Here is a 25,054-nt window from a genome sequence, read left to right as displayed (position 1 = left end):
ACACTGCCATGAACTGAAAAGACTAACTCCACTCTGTAGCTGAAAAGGAGGAGGAAGAAAGAGGGAAGGAGAAGAAAAAGTAAAAATTTAAAAATTCAGAACCGATAATACCTCTCATTTTCTAATTAAGTTAGTCTGATTTGTTTTCAATTTATGATGTTACTTGTGCATGCATTTTCTTACCTTCTTGAACGTATGGAGTTCCTGAAACACACAAATTTCTACCACACCACAATCATTGCAGACACCAGTTTCGACCCAAACAGGTATGCAAGGACCTAACAATAAACTGTGGATCTTACCCTCACAAGGTTGGCATGAAAAGTCCAGAACCTTGAAGCAAAGTATTAACAGAGTCCCCAAAACAGCCCGTGAACTAATTTAAGTCATAGAATTCCCGATCTTTGGGTGTATTACCCAAAGATTATCTTTGGTTCCATTTTATTACTGAACAAGGCAGTAGTTTTATAAAATATGCTTTTGTTCAAAATCTTACTTCTTTTTTTTAATGTTTACTTATTTTTGAGAGAGAGACAGAGACAGAGCATGAGCAGGGGAGGGGCAGAGAGAGGGAGACACAGAATCTGAAGCAGGCTCCAGGCTCTGGGCTGTCAGCACAGAGCCGGACGCAGGGCTCAAACTCACAGACCTGCGAGATCATGACCTAAGCCAAAGTCAGACGCTTAACTGACTGAGCCACCCAGGCACTCCAAAATCTTAATTCTTAATTCCCTCATGAGACCATCCTTTTGGATTAGTGTAGAATGTTGCCAACACTCTTAAGATGATAAATTGTGTTCAGTAGTCATTATTGCAGGATAACACTTTGACGACAGAGGCTTTAGATTCCAAAATAAGTGGTATGACCTCATGAAGGGATTTCCAGTATCAGACAAGAACTAGTGTGAGCCATTTGAAACAAGGAATGGAGACAAGGAAATTGCAGCAAACAGAGGAAATTCTGAAAGTGACAAGGAGTAGGCAAAGACTGTAAGGTGAACATTTGCAAAGAGGTAAATGCAATGAGAAGACAAGAAAAGATAAGCATTAGGAAATAAAAACAAAAAAAAATAGAATAGGGAAATGGAAAATTAGTAAAATATTTGCTTAGGTGAATGTTGTACTCATTTCATTCAACAACATTTATTGATTGCCCACTCTGAATGGCTCTGTGGGCACACAGCTGTGAATAAAACATTACTTCAGAACTAACAGTCCAGTGTGGAAGACAGGTTGAAAATAATGAAGAGTCATTGTGTTAAGCACTGTAATACAGGTATAAAACTGCTGTGGTAAGACAGTGGAGAGAGTAATTAATTCTCATGTGGGAATTAAGAAAGGATTCGTAGGATGGCATTTGACCCTCAATTCAAAAATAAAGAGCAAAGATTATTTGAGGATAATCATTGAGTAAACAATATATTCTTATAGCTTATTACTCTTTTATACTTACTAAAGACTTCTTATTTTAGACTGATCTCTATTAATTTAATGATCTCTATTCTAATTTCATATGAATATAAAAATTATTTTTAAAAAACAATTATTGTGCACTACCCACATTTTGTCTGATTCTTCAGGTGGCAAAATAATTTTGAAATATGGATTTCCCTGTATAATCTTACCAAGATGTTTGACCAAATTTTCCATGAATTAGCCTAAAGATCACTCACTTCTCTCGTAGAGTTAGAGGGGCGCCTGGGTGACTCAATCGGTTAAGTGTCCAACTATAGCTCAGGTCATGATCTCACAGTTCCTGAGTTCAAGACCTGCATCAGGCTCTGTGCTGACAGGTCAGAGCCTGGAGCCCACTTCAGATTCTGTGTCTTCTTCTCTCTCTTGCCTCTCCCCCACTCGTGTTCTGTCTTTCTCAAAAATAAATAAAAATTTTTTAAAAAGAGAAAATTTACTTCTCTCAAAAATAAGATTAGTTTCATTTGAATATAACAACTCCTATGCCATTGCTCTAATCAATCCAACGTACTTTTAATTAATGCAATTTAATACAATGTAAATTAATACCATTATCTCAGTTTAGCCTTAAGATAATTGAGCAAGTGATAAAAATAATAAAAGATAAAGAAGTCATAGAGGTTTAATGCCTAGCATAGTCCTGGCAGGCTGCAAATGTTTCCTGATTAAGTAAAGAAATAATGTATCAATATGAACAGTTTAATCATTGAAAATGAATTTACCAAATTGGTCAAACCACTTACTAAAATGAATTGACCATTTGTCTAACGCAACTATCTAGTCAGATCCTGTAGTCAAAATACTTTCCCACATAGATGAAGATTTAGTCTTTATCCCCAAGTAGAAAATAAGCACTGACAATAATTAACACTAGTGGAATCTCAGAGTGTGGGAAAGGGAACAGCTCAGATCCTTTCTGACTATGGCGCTCGTTGGTTCTCTAGTCTTCAACAGTACTCACTGGTTTAAAAATGAGAATTTTCATCAGCCAACTTAAATGTAAATACCATTAGTAGGCAATATGCTGAATTTTCCCCTTGATGAGGGCAAAACAAAAGAAAAACATGCAGGCACTCTTGTGAACACAAACCTAAACAGCACAGGAGGTATAAGATAGGAGATGGTGGAAGATGCTAGCATCTCCCTTTGTATAATTCCATGCCTGTTTTCCTCATACAAAAAAAGTGTTACGACAAGCTCAGAACTCCCTTTGAAATTGAAACCTAAATGCTTCAACCTGAACTTAAAAATTTGTTCTCCAGTTTCCTCTTACAGCAAGAAAATTGAGTCCTGACCTGTCATTTGTTTTCAAATTGTATTTAAGTATCCCAGAAGACATGGTAAAAGGAGTGGGGGAACCATTTTCCAGCAACCACAACAATTTGAATAATTTTACTTTGCTCTTGTTTAAGGTGAAAGGTTGTTGAAAAGATAACATGAAGGAATCTTGCAGGGAGGACACTGAGAAGTGAAAGTTGCCTGTCAGAAGATGGTCTTAATACTACCCCGATGTAAAACAGCTCCTTCGGAAAACAGAAATATAGCATAAAAATACATATGTTTGGTAACAGGGACCATATTTCCTTCTGAACTTTAGTAAAAGTGGTTTATTTCATCAGTTATTTCAAAACTCTCTCAATGTTTTGAAATTTTAAAAGTATATTTGTAACATACATTTATTTATATGTTTTGTTCAGTCATCACACTTGAGAGTTAGAGAGGGAGAAGGTAGGACCTTAATTCTTTTGTTCTGTCAAGAACAGAATCAGATCTATGACCTACACAAAGCAGCTCAGTCAAGTTTCCACAATGACCCATTAGCTGCCTTCCCACGGGTACAGGTTAATGATTGTAGGGTTCATGGTGCAAGCAGTAGAGTCAACCAGCTATCCAGAGTGAAATTATCAGAAGAATGTAAAATCTGCAAACTGGAGAGAAGTGGTTCTGGAAGACATGTGAAACCCAAAAGGATTTTGGAAGTTAGGTGCCATGAATGTTGTCACCAAGACACTAACATTACAAACGCTTGAACATTCACTGCCATGGCACACCACACCTTCATGCAAACCCCACCACTCCTGATTCTGTCCACCCAGGGGTGGGGAGAGGGGAATTTTCCCGTTCAGCTTCCATAACAGAAGAGGGGTACTGGATCCCAATGACACAATGCCCAGGGCAGTCTTTCTAAAAAGGAAGGCAGATATTAGATGTTGAGGAGAAACAAAGAAGAAAATAAAAGTATCTGTGGTGGCGTTATTATTCCCTCTGCTCTAAAAGATATAAAGTATGAAGACAAGACCAAGAGATCCAAAGCCTTCTCTTTTTGGATCACCTGATGATCTTCCAGAGCCTTTCAACCTTGTATGCATTTTGGAGGATTATTTATTATTTATTTACTTACTTATTGTCACTCTGTTGTTTTTTCTTAACATTTATTTATTTTTTTTTTAACATTTTTATTTATTTTTGGGACACAGAGAGACAAAGCATGAACGGGGGAGGGGCAGAGAGAGAGGGAGACACAGAATTGGAAACAGGCTCCAGGCTCTGAGCCATCAGCCCAGAGCCTGACGCGGGGCTCGAACTCACGGACCGTGAGATCGTGACCTGGCTGAAGTCGGACGCTTAACCGACTGCGCCACCCAGGCGCCCCTTAACATTTATTTTTGAGAGAGAGAGTGCACAAGTGCAGGCAGGGGAGGGACAGAGAGAGGAGGACAGAGAATCCAGAGCAGGTTCTGTGCTAACAGCAAAGAGCCAGATGCGGGGCTCAAGCTCATGAACCCCGTGAGATCATGACCTGAGCTGAAGTCTGACGCTTAATCAGGCACCCCTTGGAGGATAATTTAAATGACTACAATGCATTTGAAGGTCTTAGATGAAAGACAGTTTTCAAAATATCATTTCAGTCAACTGGAATTTCAATAAAGCCAGAAACATAACCTATTTACCCACATTTTCTAAATGACATGACACTAAACTGGCAGATAAAATGTGAAAGAAGCAATAAACTCACAGATGTTCTGTTAACATGGCATTCATATATTTGGAAAGGTACAAAATGACTTTAGTATGATATCTATGGAAGATCTTTGTCAATGAACTAAATCTCTGGGGCACCTAGTTGGTTCAGTCGGTTAAGCACCCACTTCGGCTCAGGTGATAATCTCGCAGTTCGTGGGTTCCAGCCCCAAGTCTGGGCTCTGTGCTGACAGCTCAGAGCCTGGAGCCTGCTTTGGATTCTGTGTCTCCCCCTCTCTCTGCTCCTCCCCTGCTCACGCTCTGTCTCTCTTTCTTGCAAAAATAAATAAACATTAAAAATTTTTTTTTAAATCTCTCATTTGTAGACAAAAAAGATGGAAACATGAAGAGGTTACAATCACAGGCTAAATACTTTAAAATAAATAACATAGAAGTCCACATTGCTTCATAACAGATAAAATAAAACAAAAATCTAGTACAGCTAGAGTTCTTTGGAATTAAACAAAAAGGGAATCAACTCACAGAAATAATTTTCAAACTTCTTTTTTTTTCTAACGGCTCTTGAGGAGAGCTCCAGATGCTTGAATTTGAAAATCTCAGTCCAGAATATAAAAATCTATGTTCAAATCATTCCCTACATGGGAACCAAAGTGGACTTTCTAAAACACAAATCAGATCATTTCATTCCCCTTCCTTAAAACCCTCCAATATCTTCTTAGCCACTTATGATATAATTCAAACAGCACATCAGACCATCCAATACCCTCTGCCTTCTGTTTCTGAAGCCTCATCTCTAGCCTTTTGTTTCTTCCTTTTGTTTTCTGTTTCTTGGACTCACTGCCATTTTAGTTCCTTGAGCAACCCCAAGCTCTTTCCTACCTCAGGACCTTTGCACATCCTGTTTTCTTTGCTTACAATGTTTTTGCTTCTTTCCTGCCTTCCCTTCTTGTGGCTAGTTTCTTCTCAACCATCTAATCTCAGCTTAAATGAGTTCCCCTCCCCCCAAAATTAGCAAAATGTAAAATCCTCTACTTATTCATTGTCTGTCACCCCCCCAAAGGTCTATATACATCTTGAGGGCAGGAAACAGGTCTTTTTCCCCCTGTACATTTCACAATGTCTGGCATGTAGGAGGCAATCAATTAATTTTGGTTGTATAAATTAATGAGTTTTGAATATTACATTCTATCATTTTCTACTTTTCAAAAGGTCAGTTCTTTTATATAGTATTTCATTATTCTATTCATACATAGTATTTTATATAGTATTTCATTTCATGATCCATATAAATTCTTTTTAAACAAATGAGATAAAAGTATGAATCGTCAAGTTCACCAAGGCAAACTAATTGGCTGCAGTTTCAGGCTAAGGAGATGTCCTACGATTGAGACAGAACTTTTAATAGTACAGGAACTAAGAGAGGAGCCCAAGGAGACAGGCTGATTGGGTTGGAATCTGGACTGAACTATGTATCTATTAGCTGGGGGACCCAACACAAGTTATTCCAACACTCAGTTTCCTAATCTGAAATATGGGAAAAGCAAATCCCCTCATTGGGTTTAAATGAAGATTAAATAAAATGCCATAAATAAAGCATCTGAAATAACACCTGATGCGTTGTGAGCAATTATTATTATTACCCAAGTAAAACCTCCAAGTTCAGTGGACTTTAGTACATTGAAAATTGTAACATTTTTCATAATCGTTAGACCTTGACCCTTCCTAGTTGCTTGCCAAGTTGCCCTAGTGATGAAAATCATTTTAGAGTTTGCGTTATGCTGTCTTTCTGACCCCATGCCAAAGAGCTCTGGTTAGATGGAGCTTCATCAGTTGCTTCAGAGTGTCTGCCTTAGCCAGCTATTCTGACCAGTTTCCAATGTTAACATATTTTGGTTATTTGAAATGTTGGATTCAACATTTTTAAAAAGAAATTGGACCTGATCTGCACCTGGCATTATTTATTACACCAGATTATTTGAATCTCATCCAATTTCAAACCCCCATCTGTAAAAAGTTCTGGCACACGGAGAAAAAATATATGAAACTATTACTTGTTATAATATGCTTTCTCCTCCCCTGAGCTCTTATCCCTAGATCCCATGGCATAATTTCAAAGCTATTTGGAACACAATATTGGTCTAATGATTGCCTACTCATTGTTATCGAATATTTTAGGGGGAAAGAAGTACTTTTATAATAACAAAGTGAAAGAAATAGATTTAAAGATGCCTTTATGAAAAATGAAATGCCTCATTACCTGAACTTATAGCAGATGATCCTGGTTATTAAATTCATATACAGAACAACAGATGCACATTAATAGCCCCTTGTAATCCTTGTCAGCCCAAATTCTACAATTATTACTCCTTCCTTTCAAATACTCTGGAGCACACCTTTAGCTTATTTTTGTCTTATTCTACATGCTTAACCTACAAATGCTTCAGTTGTTTCGACTAGGAGCTTATGAGCAATGCTATTAAACAAAACGTTGTTGTTCAGTGTCCCTAACTTGAAAAATATCCATAAGTAATTTTTACTTGTGTGGAGGAAAGAAGATTGCAGAACCATAGAATGTAGACTTGAATGAGACCTTGAAAATATGCTAACTTAACCCCCTACCCAAAGCTGGAGACTTCTGTGCAAAACACTCACAACTCACAACATTGCTTACTCTGTCTCTATATACCTTTGCTAATGGAATTGTTTGGATTTAATTAGGTTCAAATTGCACCTTCCTGAAACTTCCTGAAAGTAGAGAATCTATAAAAAGGAGAAGACCACAATCATATCACCTATCCTCCTCAAAAATATTTTAGTGTTTGGAATATTGAATTTATTATCTTCAAAAAGAAGCTAGACTCAGTTGCACCCCTTAAGTTCCCATTTTCACAGTGTAAATATTTTCAGGTCCTTTTGTTGGTGGGTAGTTGACTCATAGTTAAGAGTTTACTTTTGGTCTCTTAGGAAATAGAGTTCTAGAACTCAAATCTCTTTGGACTAATTTTATTCTTCATTTATTTTTAGAATTCAATAATGTTAGAGACTGTATTGGGTTGAATTACAACCCCCCCCCAAAAAAAAAAGATATGTATACAACGTAACACAGGAAACCTGTGAATGTGACCTACTTTGGCAAAGGAAGTCTTTGCACATGTCATTAATTAAGGATCTAGAGTCGAGGTCAGCAAGGATTTAGAGTGAGCCCTCAATCCGATGACAGGAATCCTTAAAAAAGACACACAGAGAAGAAACACACTCAGAGAAGAAAAGACTTAGAGAAGGCTGCAAAGAAATGGGTAAAAATTTGGGTTTTACTGCCAGAAGTCAAGGAAAGCCTAGAGCCACCAGAGGCTGAAAGAGATGAGAATTCTCCCCTGGACCATTCAGAGGGACATTCTGGACTCAAACTGTAAGACAATAAATTTCTGTTGCCATAAGCCACGCAGTTTGTGGTAATCTGTTATGGCATCCTTAGGAAACTGCTAGAGAGCTGTCGCTCATTCTGTATTTCCAAATCTGTTAAACAGAGAAGCTTCCAAGAGATAATCTGTTTTCCCTTTGTCTCAGAATATCTTTTCCTTCCCCTTCCCCTGGTTTTCATTTAAGATTGATTTATTTGTGGACTTGTAATCTCACTTTTAATGCTTATGATGGGGAAGATGCAAGAGGTCCCCTTGGATGCCAGGTCCTGAGTAAAGCTCAGGTGGATCTTGAAGATCATAGGTGCATGTTCTTTCTATCATAAGATGTGAAACCGTCATGAGCTGAAGACACCAAGAAGAACCTAAAGTTAAAACAGAGACAAATGCCACCTCAGAGGCTCATTTCTTCCTGTTTTTTTTTTTTCTTCCCTCTTGATTACGCTCCAGCCACTAATCAGGAAGAGGAGATTGTGAAATTGTGCAAAAGAGGAAAACAAATGTGTACCTACAGACACACACACAATTTTATATATAATTTTGTGGATCAATCATTGACCATCTAAGAGTCAATAGCCCTGGATAACAAATTACTCCTACAAACTCAGCAGCTTAAACAGCAGAATGCTACTTTCTCACAGTTCTGGAGACTAGAAGTCCAAGATCAAAGTTCTAGCAGACCTGACTGCTTTGAAAGCTGGGAGGGGAATCTTTGTCTTGCCTCACCCTAACTTCTAGTGGTCTGCAGGCAATCTTTGGCATTCCTTGGCTTGTAGAAACACCAGCCCAGTCTCCACCTGTGCCTTCACATGGCATCCTCCTTGTGTGCTGGCTCCAAATCTCCCCTCTTTATAAGGACCCTCGTCGTAAGTTATATTGGGTCAAGACCCATCCTATTTAACTTAACTCATCTTAACTCCACTAATTACTTCTGCAATGACCCTACTTCCAAATAAGGTCACACTCTGAGCTACTGGGGGTTAGGACCTCCACCTCTGAATTCTGGGAGGACACAGTTTAACCCACACCAGTGCCCCAAATTCATTGCTCTTGGGAAATGAACTACATGTTCAGAGTTGTGCTCATTGTCCTATGAAGTGGGAAACATTGTGTCATGGTTTCTACTCTCAAAGGATTTCCTTGACTGAATGCGTGAAACAATGAAGAATTTAGACTGCTTCACTTGTGTGGTGTGAAGGCAAAACTGCAGAGCCCCACTTGTGTGTGCTGTTGAGAGTAGTCAGTCACAGAAATAGGAAGGGGAATGGTGGTTCCCAGGGGCCGAGAGGAGGCAAAGAGGGGGTGTTCAATGGGTAGAGAGTTTCCATTTTGCAAGGTGACAAAGCTCTGACGGTTTCTTTCACAACAGTGCAAGTATATTCAACACTGCTGAACTGTATGCTTAAAAATGGTTGAGATGGTAAATATTGTTTTATGTTAAAATAACCGAAGCAAAGAACTGAGTAGATGGGTTCAAGGACAATTTAAACATACAATTAGGAGAAAATAGTAAGAATGACAAAAAGTAAGTATTCGCAAAAGTCATGAAAGACAAGACTGAAAAAAATTTTTTTAACTTTTTTTAAGTTTATTTCTTTATTTTGAGAGAGAGAGAAAGAGAGGAGGAGAGGGGGGAGAAAGGGGAAGAGAGAGAGAAACCCAAGCAGGCTCTGCACTGTCAGCACAGGGCCGACGCAGAGCTCGAACTCAGGAACCGTGAGATCATGACCTGAGCCAAAACCAAGAGTCAGGTGCTTAACCAACTGAGCTACCCAGGCGCTCCAAGGCTGAGAAAATTTTAAAGACTAGAGACAAGTAAGGAGAAATCATTCCTGACTTCAAGGTAGATCCTAGATCAGAAAGAGGATATTAGTGCAAAACAGAGTCAAATTAACTAATTAATTTTTTGAAATAAAAATAAAATCTTAGTTTAGTTAATAATATTGTTCCAAAGTTGCATTCCTGTTCTTGATAATTGTACAAATGTTAACATTAGAGGGAAAGAGGATTAGAGCTATCAGCACCTTCTTTGACCTATTTTTGTACCTTTTTCTGTAAATCTGAAATATGTTCATTTAAAAAAAGGACATTAGAGAAGGTAACTTGTAGCACAGTATAAACTGCTATGTTCAAATCCTAGTGTTACCACTTACCTGCTGTGTGATTCTGAAAAAGTTACTTCACCTCTGCTTGTACTCATGTTTCTCATATGTGGGCTGGGGATTCTATATGTATTCTTCACATGGTTGTTATGAAGATTGAGTTTGCATTACTAAAGTGCTGGGCACATAAAGAGCTCAATAGAAGTAATAATAAAAAAATAAATTATTGCTAAGGAGTCTTGAGTAGTTAAGAATGTAATTAGGTGGATTTGCAATTGATTAATAAAATATCCAGAGTCTCTGAAGAGAAAGCAAAGGAGAAACAAATCATTGAGAAAAGGATTGGATTTGGACAAAATAAATGACACTTTCCCCCCCTGAGGGAGAAAGAGAGTAATATGGATATCTAATAATGCATATTACTGGAAATAGGAAGTCAAAGGACTTTCCTACCTAGGTGATGCTTTATTTTTTATAAAATAGCAGGATTCTTTTTTTTGTTTTGCTTTATGTTTATTTATTTATTTTGAGAGAGAGTGTGTGCAAATGGAGGAGGGGCAGAGAGAAAGGAAAAGTAAATCCCAAGCAGGCTCCACACTCAGCTTGGAGCCTGACACGGGGCTCTATCTCAGCCCCTTGAGATCAGTACCTGAGCCAAAATCAAGTCGGATGGATGCTTAACCGACTGAGCCACCCAGGTGCCCCAAAAGCAGGATTCTTAACTAAATATGAAAGATGGAAAGAGTTAAAGCAGTTGACCTGTGTATGTCTGTAGTTGTGACAGAGGAAACTTCTGGGGAAGGAAAGAAATCAGGTAATCCTCATAGACATGCTGATAGCTGAACCCCTTGTAAATAGATTGATATTTGCTAGAAGATGAGCCCTTATCTCTGGAATTCTTTTAACAGGATACTCCTATTTTAGGATTGCTCATGATAAAGGGACCTAGGTTGCATGCATTTATGAAGCATGGTTCTCTGGAGAGTGTCATGCAAGCTAAGTAACTATTGGGGTACAAAATGAAGATATTTTATAACCTAAATGTTCCCACTATATATGGTAATAACCCATGAGTATTTCTTAGAGACCTCATCTGTTACTCTGGATCACACAGTGAATGTCTAGCACAGGAATGAGGCACTGTGAGAGCTATGCAGGATATCTTAGACCTCTCCATGCTTCCCCTGTGCCTCATGATTGCTTGCATTTTTGAAAATACTAGTAAAGCTTGATACTTGAAGATCTGTCTTTTATGTGAGCCAATTTGGCCATCAAAGTCTTTGGGTTAGCTAAATGAACAGGAAATGGTAGAGCAGGAGGTTTTCAGAAATTAAGTTTGGAATAGAGAAGGGAGCTGACAAAGGACACACAAAGGGGTAGCATTGAGGACCCACCCGAGGCTAGAGACAATGAATGGGGAGCAGCAGCAGCACTCACTCACTTATGATCTCTCCAGTAGTGCTCATGCACTCAGCACTCCGAATGTAAGAACAGAGAAGGGGAATGGTTTGGTTAATGTAATTGGATTTTTTTTTTTTAGAGAGAGAGCACAAGATGAGGAGAGGGGCAGAGAGAGGGAGAGAGGGAGAGAGAGAGAATGAGGATCTTAAGCAGGCTCCACACTCAGCACCGAGCCCAACATGGGGCTAGATCCCACGACCCTGGGATCATGACCTGAGTGAAAATCAAGAGTCAGTCGCTCAACTGACTGAGACACCCAGGCACCCCTGGAATTGGAACTTTTTAAGGATGTCAGTAGCTCACAAGACTAGAAAATAAAGGAGTTGAGGGCATTGAGAAACAAGAGAGTGTGTGTATGAGAGAGAGAGCAGTTGAGAGAAGTTGAGTGAACTATGACAAGATTCAGGTGGAATATGAAAGGGAGTAAGAATGTCAGAGCTGAATGGCATAGGCTATGGAGCAACTACACCTGACTTTGAACACTTCTCCACCTACTTCTCTGTGAGGTAACTCATTTAACCTCTCTATGCCTCAATGTCCTCGTGGGTGAAATGGGATAGTAATTCCTATTCTTGGGGACCTCATACGGTTTAAAGAAGGTAATGTGTGTAAAAGCACTTACAACAATGTAATTGCTCAGTAAATTGTGGTTTATGTTGAGTAAATTGGCTAAAAGAAAATGAACAGGCAAAGAAGATGGAGGTCTCCATGAACTCAAGACATGATTAGCAGGAGTAAATAGCTGAGGGGTCAAAAGAATCTCAAGTTGGCCAAAGACGAGATAGTAGAGTTTAGAATGAAATAGTTCCAGAGAATAAAAAGGTCCAGGATGGAGACCAGGGTTTCCTGGGTAGCTCACATGTGTGAATGTGGTGGCCACTGTCATTGATTAAATCTTAGAATCTGGAGGGTTCTGGGACAGATCCCAAAAGAGGCAGTTTTAACATTTTTTATTTTCACTAATGTAAGCATCGTGCAGAAACAACTTAGCTCTACCTTATAAATTATTAAATAACACTCTGAAATTTGTGTTGAAAGTAGATTTGATTTGTATTATTTGCTTTGTAATGAAAACATCGATGAGGACAACCATGTTTCTGATATGTTGTTAACCCCAGTGGATCTGGTTCTGCCATTTCCCCATGAACAATACATTAACTGAGGTCCATTAAGCAATGAGCCAAGAAACATTATTTAATGTAATGGCAGTTTTCATTTAAATTATATTATAAACAATATTCCATTTGGCTAATTTATAAGATCAAAGCATAATTATTCTAGTACAGTTTCTAAAGAACAAATTAATTCAAATCACTAACAGATTTGCAGAAATTGGTTATGTAATATAGTATTTCAACAGAATAAATGATTTAAACTAACATAACTTGTTGAAGTTAATAGTAATTCACTTGAGGATAATTGACAGAGATGTTTAATCAAAGGAAAACATGTAACTATGGGAAATAGGCAAGGTTTAGAAATATACTAATATCAATGTGAATGACATTAACATGGTTCTTTTATATTTTAGTGATATGACTGGTCCAGAAATATACATAGTAACTAATAATTAAGAAGAAGAATCAGAACATTTAGAACTTATAATAGCATGAGCAATGCTCTTGAACATAATTATAGAAAATTATAAACTAGTATGTAAAGTTCTCATCCTAAATACCATATTTATGTGATACCCATGTAATTTAATTATTGATTAGAATTCTGTTTAGAAGAATAATTTAATTTCTATTGTGAATATACACAAATGTTATGTTATACTGGCAAATAAGAGTTTTTGAAAAACTTAGCCTATTCTATGAAACATCAAGCACTCAAATATTTAGAAACATTGGTATGGTTGAATAGGATAGAATAGAAATGATGCATATGTAATAATATAGTATACATAGTGACATAGAACACATAGTAATATAATAAATCAATATTATGGTTTCATGCTTTATAAAATTGTAGTTGGTGGATATTGCCATAAGTTTTCATCAGAATGGCTCATTCAAGAGAGAAAAGGAATGGTTTGACAGGTATATCTACTATCATCCTAGACAGTGGCCAAATCCATTCTAAAGTTAGAGTACAGATAAGGTTTCTGTTGTTTAAATCTGTTAAAAAGTTAATATGCTATTTGATAACATTCTCTTAACTTCATCTTCTTTTCTTGCTTCTTCCTTCACACCTGCCCTTTAACTGCAGGATTTAGCCAAGGTCCTACCCTCTGATCTCTTCTGTTTTCTCTCCCTTAAAATAAATTATTATAATAAAAGTAATGTATGCTTATTATAACTACTCAAATACTACCAAAAAAAGATGAAAAGCAAAAGTATTCCTCTACTTTTCTCCTAATGCACTCGTATTTCTCAGAAACAGCCTCTTAACCATCTCTGTTTAGTAACTAACATGTTTCTATATACATCAGTTTATTGTCTTAACAACTCTTGATACTATCTATTGATTCAACACTATGAATTTTGAGATTTACCGTATTTATACTCTCTTTTTTTTTCACCTTTGTTTTCTTCTCCCAGTGTTTATAGTTAGATCATTATCTTTAATTCTCCTATCACTTACATTTGTCACTTTAAATACTACCCTTAAACCTCTGTTTCTTGTTCATTAATTTTAGGAAGGATCCCTTAACTCTTCACTTAAAAAAATTACAATATTGGTTCCCTCCCCTTCCTTTCATTTTTCTTCCATTCCTTTCATGTTCCACCTTCTACCACCTACCTTTTATTTTTATGTTTTCAAGGTTAACATTCATCTTCTTTTCTTGTAACCACAGCCCAGCTTGCTGTGCTTTTCCACAGATTGATTCTAAATGTAGTGACCCAGAAACAGCATTTACATTATCATTATTATGTAAATACTGTTCAGAGTTTGACCAAATACTATACTAAAATTGCATTGCTTGTCTCTGTAGTTCTAATGTTACAACTCCCAGGGACACTCAGAGGGGACCGTGGCAGCTATGTAATGTGTCCGTGCATAACACGATCAGCTAGGCTAGGCTGAACTACATTTCCCCAGAATTTCCTTCTCTGTCTGCTTCGTGTTTGAGTGAGCCACGGAGAGACACTTTGTGTGAAATTCTGAGGGCTGAAATGGAGAAGCAGTCCTATTGTTTTTATGCTTAGAATGTTGGAGAAGTAAAGTATGCCAAAGATGGCCGACAGGGCTAAAACAGACTCTGGTCTCTAGCTTCGAGACCCCTCCTCTGGGTTCTTCTTCCTTTGTCTGCTGTGCACGTGAAAACCCCCCCAGATATGGAAGCTGTTGGCTATCAATTACCCTCCCCACTTGCATTCCGGGCTCAGACCTTTGAAGAAACAGCCTCCTCTGAGCCCACTGGTGTTAAATAAATCTCCAATCCACCAAGATCTCTGAGTGTTGTTTGGTTTTTCCACCAGCGTTCCAGCCTGGTTCCGTAACAAGGAGATTGAGGAAGGGGAAAGAAGGGATGTGACCCTCTAGCACATGTTTTGCTTATTTTCTGGTTCACCTTGTTGGCCAGGAACAGAAGCCTGGCCATCAGTTTTTGCATCTTTCCCTAGATCTTTCTGTCTTTTTGTCATCTAGGCCAGGTGGATGTTGAATTTCAAGACAAAAGGCCCCAGCTTATCCTAAAGAACATACATACTCATATCATTGAAGTTGGAGGCAGTGACAAATGGGCATAGATTTCAGTCTGTTCTTGTAGATTTCAGCTAGTGTTTATTGGTTCTAGTATGTTTACTTCCCACTATTTTATTTATCTTCCCTTCCCCATTGTCTGCCCTGAAGACAACTTCAAGGTCCAACATCAAATGCCTATTGCCTTATGGTGTAAACAGCCTCTACAATTGTGTATGTATATATCACTGATACAAAGACGTTTCTAACTTCAATTTGAAATGATTTTTTTTAACGTTCTACAATTGCTTACCATTGTGTTACATCTTGGTTTGCTCCATATATATATATATATATATATTTCATATATATATATTTCATATACATTTCATATATATATATTTCATATACATTTCATATACATTTCATATATATATATTTCATATATATTTCATATATATATACATTTTTTTTTTTTTTAAGTAGGATTCATGCCCAGCACAGAGCCCAGTGCGGGACTTGAACTCACAATCCTGAGATCAAGACCTGAACTGAATTCAAGAGTTGGATGCTTTAACTGACTGAGCCACCCAGGCACTCCATTTTGCTTCATATTTTTCTCTGAAATTTCTCATTGCATTCTTTGTTCCTTGAATTTGTGACCTTATCATGCTCACATTTACCCACCTTCTCAATCATATTGTCTACAGTTCCTTTATTTCCCATCCTTCCTCCCTCCCTCCCTCCTCCCCCCCAACCCCCGCTGGTGATCAACTTCCTAGAGTTCTCTCTCTTCATCTCTAATGTGACACTATCCTAAACTGTAGTTCTGGGATTTCTTTGACTTCTTTACAAAGTTAAATCAACTGTTTCCTGGGGTTGCCTGGGTGGCTCTGTTGGTTAAGTGTCCGACTTCGACTCAGGTCATGATCTCAAAGAACTGTGGGTTCAAGCCTCATGTTGGGCTCTGTGCTGACAACTCAGAGCCTGGAGCCTGCTTCAAATTCTATCTCCATCTCTCTCTACCCCTCCCCTGCTCACGTTCTGTCTGTCTGTCTCCTTCTAAAATGTAAATAAGCATTGAAAATAAACCCACTGTTTCCTGTTTCACAGTCTCCTTTCATTCTGTACTCTCCTGCTTTGCTGGAGTATGTTGATGAAGAATTAATTTTTTTAATCTTTGCATGTCTAAATGTATTTTCAAACATCCCTCATATTTGACTGATAGTTTGAACATAATTTTTTTTCCTTAGAAATTTGAAGAACTTCTTGTAGAAGGTTTTAGTGTCTTTTATCCTTGTCACTGTGTAAAATTTCATTAGAATATTGGAGGTGCCCAGGTGGCTCAGTTGGTTAAGCATCTAATTCTTGATTTATGGTCAGGTAAAGGATCTCATGGCTCATGGTGGGTCATGAGATCGAGCCCTGTGTCAAGCTGAGCATGGAGCTTGCTTAAGATTCTCCCTCCCTCTCTCTCTCTCTGTATCTCTCTCTCTCCCCCTCACTCCCCCTCCTTCTCTTTCTCTCAAAAAAAAAAAAAAGATTATGTCTTTGTGGGTATCTTTTTATAGTTCTGGACACTTGGTGAATCCTTTTACTGTGCAGACTCGTGTCTTTTTTCCATTTTGGATAATTTCCTTCCATTTTGTCTTTGACAATACTCCCTCCTCCACCATCACCAACACTCACACTTACACACACACACACACACACACACACAATTTTTTGTCCTGTCTCTCTAGGACTTTAATCAAAATTTGAACGTTCCATATTTGAACTCTATGCCTCATCTTTTCACTAATGTTTCCATATCTTTCTAATTTCCATTAACTTTCTGGGAGGTTATCAATTTTTCTTTTTACTTCAGTGCTCATATTTTAATCTCTAGGAGCCCCTTTTTTATTCTCTAATAGTTCCCTTTGGATTGCCTTTCTGTCCTTGCATTAAGAATGTAATATCTTTGGGGCACCTGGGTCGCTCAGTCACTTCAGCATCCAACATCAGCTCAGGTCATGATCTCACGGTTTGTGGGTTTGAGCCCCACATCAGCCTCGTGCTAACAGCACAGAGCCTGCTTCAAGTTCTCTGTCTACTTTTCTCTCTGCCCTGCCCCCCTGCTTGTGCTCTCTCTCTCTCTCAAACATAAACATAAAAAAAAATTTTTTAAAGAATGTAATATCTTCCTTAATCTCTCTGAATATATTAGATACTTACGGTGTAATAGAAAATTCATCTGGATCTTGGTGATTTAACTTGCTAAACAAGAGTAATAGCTATTCCGTAATATTATATAATATATATAATATACATACATATAATGTATATATATAATACATATACATATATACATATGTATATATAATACATATACATATATACATATGTATATATAATACACATATACATATATACATATGTATATATAATATACATTATAATATATAATATATTATATAATATATATAATATAATATATATATATTTTCTATGTATTATATAATATAGAAAAATATTTAAATTATTATATATTCCTAAATGATAATGTTTTTGAGTATGGCAAATCAATGCTTTCATTGACCTAGTTTTGCATTCTATTCCCTTCTCTATTGTTCCAAATATGGAACAATTCCAGCCATGTCCCACACAAAATTCTCCAAGTTATTTTCTTGAATCTTTTGCCATTATCCCTCTATACTTTGCCTTTTTTTGTATGCTAGAGACTACCATAAACCCCAATATTAATTCGTCCCATCTTCTTTAGTAATAAAATTCTCAGTTTTTAGTAAGACACATCATTTTTCCACCTCTCCACATCTCTTGTGGTTGATTCTGGGAATTAGTAGAATCACTGTATGCAAGTTTTGTGAAGTGTCTGGAAATAAAGGGGGTATGCTCATCCTCCCTACCACCCCCTCCCTCCTTGCTGGCTGGGATGCAGATATGATGACTGGGAATGAAACAGCCTTTTCAGAGCCTGAGCTGGAAGTGACAAGCAGAAGGCAGAAAGCAACATAGAGGAAACACCCTGGATTCCTATAACACTAACGCCAGACTAATTATGTCCAGGTTTATTTTATGGGAGGGAGAGACAATTGGGGAGGAGGAGACGGAGAGTAGTATTTGGGGTTTTCAACTACTCAAGGATTAATCTAATCCTAACTAATACAGTCCCCATCAGCATACGACACTATTCAGTCATCTCTCAAGACTCAGTTAAAATATCACTCATTCTGGTAAGCCCTGCCTAATTAGGCCTCCCCAATTAAATTTAATGTCTCATTTCTAGAGTATATTTTTCATGAGACCAAGGACCCTGTTTCCACTGTATGCCTAGTGCCTAGAACAACATGTGGGACATATTATTCACTCTTTAAATATTTTTTAAATATATATAACTCTATGACTCTTAAGACTTTATGGCTACCTCTACTATAACGTATATATTTTTCCCCAGGCCACTCTCCCAACTCCAATTATAACCTCACCCATAACCATATATGGTTAAGACCATATATGTCATATCATATATTTTGCTCATTTATATATAGTACATGTCTGACAGTCTGATGAATTTCATGCCTTAAAATGAGAATAAATTTAATAATACATAAACATTTCACTTGAAACAAAATCTTTATAAGAGCATTGATATTTGGGATGAACTACATCAAGACTAGTTTTTGTGCTCTCCAGATGATACTGAGACAATTTAGTGATTCTATCTTTTTTAAATATCATAGCGCAAATCACAGCCTGACATTGGGCAATTTATTGAACTCCCAAACTTCCATTTTTTCATCACTAATAGGGAGTTGATATCAACCACATTTGTTATCTTGGACTGTGCTTACCACATGTGCTTATTAGTAAGTGTTAGCTACAATTCTTATAATGACGAATGAGACACATTATCTTTAAATTTTAAGGATTTGTGGGGCTCCTGGGTGGCTCAGTTGGCTAAGCATCCGACTTCAGCTCAGGTCATGATCTCACAGTTCGTGAGTTCGGGCCCCACATTGGGGTCTGTGCTGACAGATCCTGTGTCTGCCTCTCTCTCTGCTCCTCCCCTACTTGTACTCTTTCTCTCTCTTTATCTCTCTCTCAAAAATAAACGTTAAAAAAATTATTAAAAAAATAAATTTATGGGAATGCAAGCTGGTGCAGCCACTCTGGAAAACAGTATGGAGGTTCCTCAAAAAACTAAAAATAGAACTACCCTATGACCCAGCAATTGCACTACTAGGCATTTATCCACAGGATACAGGTGTGCTGTTTCGAAGGGGCACATGCACCCCAATGTTTATAGCAGCACTATCAACAATAGCCAAAGTATGGAAAGAGCCCAAATGTCCATCGATGGATGAATAGATAAAGAAGATGTGGTGTATATATACAATGGAGTATTACTCAGCAATCAAAAAGAATGAAATCTTGCCATTTGCAACTGCGTGGATAGAACTGGAGGGTATTATGCTAAGTGAACTTAGTCAGAGAAAGACAAATATCATATGACTTGACTCATATGAGGACTTTAAGAGACAAAACAGATGAACATAAGGGAAGGGAAACAAAAATAATATAAAAACAGGGAGGGGGACAAAACATAGAGATTCATAAATATGGAGAACAAACAATATGGAGGAGATGTGGGAGGGGTGGTGGGCTAAATGGGTAAGGGGCGTTAAGGAATCTCCTCCTGAAATCATTGTTGCACTATATGCTATTTGGATGTAAATTACAAAAAAAAAATTAAATAAATAAATAAAAACAAATTTAAGGATTTGTGTTTTATGTCACCCTCATTTATTCATCAAATATTTGCTTGGTCCCTACAATATAACAGTGATGTGATTCTGACAATACAAGGTCCATGTTCATCCTCTAGGAGTATGGCCACTGAACAAAAATTCCCAATGGGATGAGTGCCGCTGGGAAAGAGGTGGCAAAAGTAGGTCAGATCATGCACAGTGCACAAGCGGTGCTGAAGATTCGAGAAAGCTGCTGCAGGTTTTAGCAAAGTGGGAGGGGCTCATGGTCAGGTTCACATAAAAAGATGACTCAGGTCAAATGACATGTCCTCAGGGAAGCCCTTCTTTGTACGCTGGATGACATCTGGTTTTCCTGTTACACACCTGGTCTTTCTTCTTCAGAGTAGCACAAACAGAATAGCTAATAATATTTTTTTAAACTTGCATGTAAATAGGATTTTTTAAATGTTTTCACTTATTTTTGAGGCATGAGCAGGGGAGGGGCAGAGAGAGAGGGAGACACAGAATCCGAAGCAGGCTCCAGGCTCTGAGCTGTCAGCACAGAGTCTGACGCAGGGCTCGAACTCACAAACCGCGAGATCATGACCTGAGCCGAAGTCCGAGGCTTAACCGACTGAGCCACCCAGGAACCCCAGTGTTTATTTATTTTTTGAGAAAGACAGAGCGTGAGTGGGGGAGGAGCAGAGAGAAAGAGAGACAGAGACACAGAATCCGAAGCAGGCTCCAGGCTCTGAGCTGTCAGTACAGAGCCTGACGCAGGGCTCAAACTCATGGACTGTGAGATCATGACCTGAGCTGAAGTCAGACACTTAACTGACTGAGCCACCCAGGCGCCCCATAAATAGGATTTTTAAAACAAATCAGTCAATGTGTGTCCTATTTGCTATTCAAACGACTTCTGTCATTAATTTTTGAAACACAATTCCCAATTATATTTTTAGTTTAGTGAGGCCAAATTTTATGATACGTTATTAAAAATCAACACCTGTGAATATGTGTGTGTGTGTGTGTAAATGTATATAAATGGCATAATTTTAAATATAAAAGACCCTAATGCATATATACTTTTGACACATATATATTTAAGATATTAAGTAGTAGCACTACTCTAAATTATAACATATTCTATTCTAAGCAAGCCACTAAATATGCTTATAAGTCAGTTATTTAACAGTCTATATTTGTAAATCTTTTCATCTTTGAAAGTATTTTTCAAAGTAAAAATAATTTACTGTTTCTTAAAATCATAACATGGTGCTAAAATCCTTTAACTCATTTCTTTTTGTTAAAACACCTAACATCTTTCAAATATTGAAAAATCTATTGTGAACAACATGGTTTTCTCATATGTAAGACGAACTAATTGATTTTTTTTAGCAACAAAATCAGGTGGTGGGAGAAAAAGGAAGGAGTTTGATGTATTCATCCTAAAATGGCAAGACTAGTGCAAATGAGAAGTAAAAGGTTATGTAAATGAAGGAGGTTAAGAGCCAAAAGGTTATGACACAGTTGGATCATTCGCATTACAGAAACAGTAACGTAGATGAGTACAATTTGCAGACCAGCTAAATCCAAATTGCACAAATGCACCCAAGGGAACTGAAACGATCTCCATAGTTTCCTTACACAGAGAGCTAAACAATTTGAGGTTGAAAGGGTTGCTAAGTTATTTAGAAGAACTGTTTAATCTTTAACAGTAAAATATTAAACCAAAGAGATTTTTTGATCTATTACTGATTTCCAGAGAGCAATAAATTTATTATTCACACATTCTGAATGAGCTTGCATCAATCACTATAAGACAGTCAATCAAATTCACCTTGAAAAATGAAATGGCAAATGCATTTAAATTCAGGAAAGCCAATTTGGGGCAATTGACTGTAATTAAGAATGTTCACTGGGATGAGGTCTCCTAGATTCATGAATATATAAGAAAGAGCCTTGAAAACACTAAAAATTGAAACAGTGGAGTTGTGATTTTAACATCCAACTGGAAATAAGATTGGAGACGTTTGCATGAGTGAGTGAGCAAGTAACTGAGGTTGTGACTGAGTGTGCATGAGTGAATTTAGGGGTGTGTGTGTGTGTGTGTGTACTCATGCGTGGTGTGTGTGTGTGTGTGTGTGTGTGTGTGTGTAAAACTACAGTTAAGATTACCAAAAGGAGGAATTGTAGTTCTTCTTCCCTCCCAACCCCCAAGCCTCACCACCACCAGAGTGATACATTCCTCATCTTTACTCTTCCTATAAAATAAAGACTTAGATCTTGTGAGTTTCTACTTAAATTAGGGGAAATCAACAGGAAAGGCCTTGAAGAGTATACAGTAAGAAGAGTATGCCCTGGAAATGTAGTGTTAGGAAGATTCACTTTCTGAAACCAGGCTTTTAGGGAAAAGCAAAAGGTTTCCTGTCACCCCTTGACTAGATACTATTTGAGCAAGGAACATTCACAGTTATCATTCCTGCAACCGCAAGATAGTCAATCCAGAGCAAGCTGTGCCTGCATGTGAAACAGGTCTTTTCACCATTAGTGTGAAGCTTAAAAAGATTGTGCTTTCTGAAGTGCAATTAAATTCGATGCCCTGAGCTTGCTATAGTCCCAGTAACACCTTCCATTGGCTTCTTCCCAAGGCGCGCCATATTGATGTTGCTGGCAAGCACTGTTGCCAATTTAATAAATACTTTTGACTACACGATCTTCAAAAGAGTAGTTCTAAATTTAACCAAAGCACTTGCCATGATGCCAAAAATTAACATATTTGGTTGCCTTCACTCTTCCAACAACAGTACTTGAACGGCTGCCAAGTGCAGAGCACTTGGGTAGGTGCCTCAGGAATACACAGCCACATATGAGAGTGGGGTGTGGTTTAAAAAAAAGAAAAGTACAATCAACTAAAACACAAGGCAGAGTGCGGTAAATGCCAAAAGTTTGATCCAAAGGCTTTGGGTGCTCAGTTAAGGTGGATAATGTATTCTCACTCCTCTTTTGCCCACTGAGGGAATGTGCTTCCAAAGACCCACTCTCCCTGTCCCACACCCCCACTCCAGGTTTCCTTCCTTTCCTGATCAGTGTAGATCCAGGTGCAGACTGTGCTTTCACGGTTCCTACGATCTCCTAAACTTTCTGTCTTTTACCTCTGTCTACTCTGCAAATTCTCAACTAGAAAACATCCCAAACTTCCAAGGCTTTTGTCCTTAAAAATACATATCCTTGGTGGAAAATCTCACATAATTGTAGAGAACCATGCCACCATTACAACGTTAAGATGTCTTATCTCAAAGAGACTTTCAGGACAACCTGTTAAATCCTTTCATTTTCTTTAGAGATGAGTTCTCCTGAGCAAATTTCCAGAATCTCCACAGTTCTATAAATATATACTGTTCAACCCTTACTCCTCACTCTCAGCAGAGAGAAAATCAAGGTCATAGAGTGTGAACTCCCTCAGGGTCTGGTTCTCTGTCTTCCTTCCTAAGGCTTTTTTTTCCTAATACACTCTTATCCAATCCTGATTTCTCCCATCCATGCTCTGGAGCTCAACCAGTCTCCTCCAAGACCTTCCTTCAGCAAGTTTAGACCTTTTAATCTACAATTGGTTCATCTCCACTGGCTCTTTCCTTTCAGTCTGCAAATTTGCATAAATCTCCTCCTCTTGGCAAATAATGTGTTCTTCACCATCTTTTGACTTCACTGTATTGATATGTATGGTCACTGCTTTTTTTAGATTATAAAGGTTCACTGTAGAATATTTGAAAAATGCAGAAATGTATAATTAAATAAAAGTTACTGTAATCCCATGGTCCAGAAATGATTATTTCAGTTCATTCTTTACCATATTTTGATATATTCTTTCTAGTACTATGTGTTTGTATGTGTGGGTTGTTTTATTTTGTAACAAAAATTTAACTTAAGCTTAATATTGCTTAAATCCTAATGTTTTCATCTTATTATATCAAGAATATTATCAGAAAAAAAATATTATTGGGGCACCTGGGTGGATCAGTCGGTTAAATATCCTACTTCTGCTCAGATCATGTTCTCATGGTTTGTGGGTTCAAGTGCCATGTCGGGCTCTGTGCTAATAGGTCAGAGCCTGGAGCCTGCTTCAGATTCTGTCTGTCTGTCTGTCTCTCTCTCTGCCCTTCTCCCGCTGGCACTCTGTCTCTCTCCGTCTCTCAAAAATACATAAACATTAAAAACGAAGTTAAAAAAAAGAATATTATCTTTGTCAAGTATTTCTCAAAAAATAATTTTAATGGCAGCATGTTAATCCATTTATTGTTGAAGAATACACTTTTCCCACACTGTGGGGTTAACAATATTTTATAGTATTTGTCACTTTAATCGACAAATAAATATATATTTACTTAAATTTGTATGACTTCAATTATTAGAAATTTAAATATTATTTTATCTTTGTTTACTGGTATTTTTATCTTCTTTTATGAAACATCTGTTAGTATATTTTGCCCACTTTTCTATTTATCTATGAGACTTTACCAGTATTAGCCCTTTTTCATATGTGTACCAGTAATTTTCCCACTGTGTTATATACCTTATAATTTTATTTATGTTATTATTTTAAATTTAAATCATCATAGTTTCAGATTTATTCTTTTTTTTAATTTTTTTAATATTTATTTATTTTTGAGAGAGAGACAGAGTGCTAGTGAGGGAGTGACAGAGAGAGAGGGAGACCCAGAATTGGAAGCAGGCTCCAGGCTCTGAGCTGTCAGCACAGAGCCCAATGCGGGGCTTGAACTCACAAGCCGTGGGATCATGACCTGAGCCGAAGTCAGACGCTTAACTGATTGAACCACCCAGGTGCCCCTCTTTTAGATTTATTCTGTTGTTTTTATGCACTGTAAATCATCCCCATTCCTGAAAATATACATAATTTTCTTTTTCATAGAGACTTCAGCTGTTTACATTTAACGCTACACATCCTTGTAATTTATTTGGGGCTATGGTAGGAGGTGAAAAGTCCAATTTCATAACAGGGTAACAATGATGTCAATAGCATTTATTAAACCATCATTCCTGTCTGGCCTGATTTGTGATGTCATCTTTATTTTATATTCTATTCTGCCATCCTGCTGGCCTCCTTGTCCTTCTGCTGCTCTGCTCTGTCATCTCAAGTAAGCTGACCTTCAGAGACTTTCCACACTCCTTACTAACAGACCATCAGCACTTCTGGTGGGAGGCACTGATCAGAGGAAAAGAG

This window comes from Lynx rufus, unplaced genomic scaffold, assembly GCF_022079265.1.
Source record: "Lynx rufus isolate CCGP_SWC_20201006 ecotype Redwood Valley unplaced genomic scaffold, mLynRuf1.p SCAF_2, whole genome shotgun sequence".
NCBI classification, from domain to species: domain Eukaryota; kingdom Metazoa; phylum Chordata; class Mammalia; order Carnivora; family Felidae; genus Lynx; species Lynx rufus.
Note: the sequence above shows the minus strand (reverse complement) of the source record.